Source organism: Lactuca saligna, chromosome 4, assembly GCF_052625555.1.
Source record: "Lactuca saligna cultivar CGN05327 chromosome 4, ASM5262555v1, whole genome shotgun sequence".
In the NCBI taxonomy this organism is placed as follows: Eukaryota; Viridiplantae; Streptophyta; class Magnoliopsida; order Asterales; family Asteraceae; genus Lactuca; species Lactuca saligna.
The window spans coordinates 27,907,501-27,911,549 of NC_136420.1; the positions used below are offsets into that span (position 1 = coordinate 27,907,501).

Sequence of the window (4,049 nt, forward strand, 5' to 3'; positions counted from 1 at the left end):
ATATATGGCAAAAAAAACTTTCATTTATTAGAGTAGATTTTCTTATTTATGAACCGTATTTATTTTATTCCATTTTTATTAACATAAATAAAACCAAGAACAGTAACAAGTGCAATACTTTATTTTAAAACAAAAGAAAAAGATATGTTAATTCCGTTTGTTTTCCTTCTTTTATTTAGGTCACTTTTGACGATGGTTGACCTTTTTTATTTTTATATTTGGATTTAATACATTAGAAAATTAGATAAAATCAATTTTTAACATACATTTGGTTTTTAATTAATAAAAAGTTGCCAAATAACAGTTGTTATGATAGCGTGTTAGGATTTTGTTTTCATAGCTAGCAAAACATTTTCAAGTTATGTTACTTATTATATAAAAATGTAAAACAAATAATATAAGCGTTTTTATTTTCCTTAAAATTCTGTTTCTCCTCTCCCTTCGTTATCGCCGTTCTATAGGTTTGTATAAATGCTCTTTTTCCCAAATCACTGATTTTATACCAAAAACAATGCTACACTCGTCATCTCCAACAAACAAACCCTATCATCATAATTACGAACAATTTTCCAAATAACCCAATTGAAATTCTTGGTTTTTCTTCAGAAAAATGGAGAAACCCGATGTGGGTTTCGAAATCCGGCGTCGATTTCTTCCGTTCATCCTGATTATCTCGTCTGTTTCAGTCATCAATGTCCACTCTCAGTCGAGTTCTAACGATGCTGTTGTAATGCAGGCTCTAAAGAAAAACCTACAACCACTGAGTTCACTCGACTGGTCCGACCCCAATCCATGCAACTGGAACAATGTCAAATGCTCCAAAGACAACCGGGTCACCGGAATTCAACTCGGACACCAGAATCTCAAAGGCAATCTCCCTCAAACCCTTAATAACCTCACTCAACTCCAGGTTTTGGAGTTTCAACACAATCAACTCACCGGGCCACTCCCGAGTCTCTCCGGGTTGACTCAGCTCCATAACCTCTTACTCAATAACAACAATTTCTCTTCAATTCCCATCGACTTCTTCGACGGTATGTCCTCTTTGCAGAATATTTATCTTGATTACAATGCTTTTACTGCATGGTCTATATCGGAAAATCTAAAAACTGCATCCAGTTTACGAATTTTCTCGGCCACCTCTACTAATCTCACCGGAAAAATCCCGGATTTTTTCGGTGCTGATACCTTTTCCGGGTTAATTACTCTTCGTTTAGCTTCGAATTCTCTGGAAGGCGGGTTACCCGATTCGTTTTCGGGTTCTTCAATACAGAGTCTTTGGTTAAATGGACAGAAAAGTACTTTTAGGCTTAATGGCAGCATCGACGTTCTACAAAACATGACACAATTGACTGAAGTGTGGCTTCACACAAACTCCTTTTCGGGTCCTTTACCTGATTTTTCACGCTTGAACAAGTTACAGAATTTAAGTTTAAGAGATAATAGCTTCACAGGCCCGTTCCACCATCTTTGTTAAGTTTGAAGTCTTTAAAAACCGTCAATTTGACCAAGAACATGTTACAAGGTCCAACGCCTAAATTCAGTGATTCCGTTGCTGTAGACATGATCGGAATCGAGAGTTTTTGTTTGCCTAATCCCGGAGTTCCTTGTGATTCCCGTGTCAATACGCTACTTACAGCGGCGGAATCAGTAGGTTACCCTCGAGTTTTTGCTAATAATTGGAAAGGTAACGATCCTTGTAATTCATGGATGGGAATAAGTTGTTCAAACGATGGAAGCATCACTGTCGTTAATTTCCGCAAAATGGGTCTCACGGGTACCATTTCATCAAACTTTTCTCAAATTAAATCGCTACAAAGATTGCTTCTTGCAGATAATAATCTCACCGGAGTTATACCCAATGAACTCAAAGATTTACCTAATGTTATTGAAATAGACGTCTCAAACAATCATCTTTCCGGTCAAATCCCACTTTTTAGAGAAAACGTAATTGTAAAAACCGAAGGAAACACCAATATAGGGAAAAATGGCCCTACTGTTACAGCGATTCCACCTTCTAATGGTGTATTCGGCAGTGGCGGCACTGGTGGCAAAACTCCGGGCACTCTGGTGGTTGTGGGGTCTTTGATTGGTGTTGTTTGTGTGGTTTTCTTGGCCGGATTGTTAGCTTTTTGTGTTTACAAAGCAAACAAGAATCGTTCTAGTTCTAGTGGTCCCGGTAATCCGCCATGTCAGCATACAATGGTGATCCACCCCCGCCACTCGGGATCCGATGGCGACAGGGTCAAAATCACGATTGCTGGTCAAACTAACGCCGGCGGGTCAACCGAAACGAATAGTCATCATACAAGTGGCGATGTGCACATCGTTGAAACGGGCAATATGGTAATTTCAATCCAAGTTCTAAGAAACGTAACGAACAATTTTAGCCCCGAGAACATCCTCGGAAAAGGCGGATTTGGAACGGTTTACAAAGGGGAATTACACGACGGAACCAAGATTGCGGTCAAAAGAATGGAATCAGGAGTCATGAGCGAAACCGGAATCACCGAATTCCAATCCGAGATCTCCGTGCTCACCAAAGTCCGGCATCGGCATCTCGTCGCCCTTCTCGGATACTGTTTGGATGGAAACGAGAGGTTACTTGTGTACGAATATATGTCTCAAGGGACACTTAGTCAGTTTCTATTCAACAAAGGGAATGAAGATTTGAAACCGCTTTTATGGTCTAAAAGATTGGTAATTGCTCTTGATGTTGCTAGAGGTGTTGAATATTTACATGGTTTAGCACAACAAAGTTTCATTCATCGCGATCTTAAACCTTCTAATATTCTTTTGAGCGATGATTTTCGCGCGAAAGTTGCGGATTTTGGACTCGTTCGCCTCGCCCCAGATGGTAAAGGCTCCATTGCCACTAGATTAGCGGGTACTTTTGGCTATCTTGCACCGGAATACGCAGGTATAATTACAATAATTATAATTAATTAATCAATCCGCTATCGTGCACCGCTATCTTGCACCTGTTTCTTTGTTAAGTCGTTCTTTCTGTACTAAGTTTATAGAAAACAGTTAAAGGATAATAAATGACGATTTTACCCTTGTGTTTTAGTGACGGGTCGGGTGACAACGAAGGTGGATGTGTTTAGTTTCGGGGTGATCCTCATGGAGCTAATCACGGGGCGACAAGCACTGGATGAAACCCAACCGGAAGAAAGCGTGCATTTGGTTCAATGGTTTAAAAAAATGCATATAAACAATGATACATTTAGAAACGCGATTGATCCATCACTTGAGCTTGATGAAGATGGTTTAGCCAGTGTGACCACGGTGGCTGAGTTAGCGGGTCACTGCTGTGCCCGTGAGCCGTATCAGAGACCCGACATGAGCCATGCGGTCAATGTTCTGTCATCTTTGGCTGAGCTATGGAAACCGTCTGAACCAGATCCTGATGATGTTTATGGAATTGATCTGAATACAAGTTTGTCTCAAGTGGTTAAGAAGTGGCAAGCGATGGAGGGAATAAGTGGGTTTGATCATTCGGTAGAGAATTCACAAACAAGTATTCCGATTGGGCCTTCTGGGTTTGGGGATTCGTTTATGTCGCACGAGGGAAGGTGAGATTTTATTAGTTATTTAATTGGTTTGTTTGTTTATTCTTTTTGATGCTTTTTACTTTATAATTTATCGTTTGTTTGATTATCAACCTCATCATGAAGAGATGTTTGTGGTTTTGTTTTTGAACATTTTGGAGTTGGTTTGATTTGATATTTATGAAAAGGGTGTCGTAAGTTACTTGTATACTTTGATTTTTGGTGCTAAAATTACAAGAGGTGATTCTAATTTCTCTTTGGATTATTTGGATGTTTTGATACAAATCCTTTTTAGAGATATAAGATGAGAAATGATTCATTATGTATATATCATTGATTTGTATGATAGCTGTTAGGGTTAAGGGTGTTGTATTTTATATGGATAGAGTTGGAGAATCACCTCTTATAAAATTGGAGTTAATGTTATAAAAGTCCTTAATCTTTGCCTTCGATTTGCAATTTACCATAACATTTCTTTTGTTACTCTATTACCATTAA

At 38.8% G+C, this 4,049-nt stretch overlaps 1 pseudogene across 1 annotated transcript; it reads left to right on the plus strand.

Annotated features, from left to right (window-relative positions):
• The first annotated feature begins 461 nt into the window (after nt 1–461).
• Nucleotides 462–3,702, plus strand: LOC145041438 (receptor protein kinase TMK1-like; annotated as a pseudogene). Its single transcript, XR_013680186.1, has 2 exons — nt 462–2,920; nt 3,071–3,702. The product of XR_013680186.1 is annotated as a receptor protein kinase TMK1-like (transcript).
• Nucleotides 3,703–4,049: the final 347 nt, after the last annotated feature.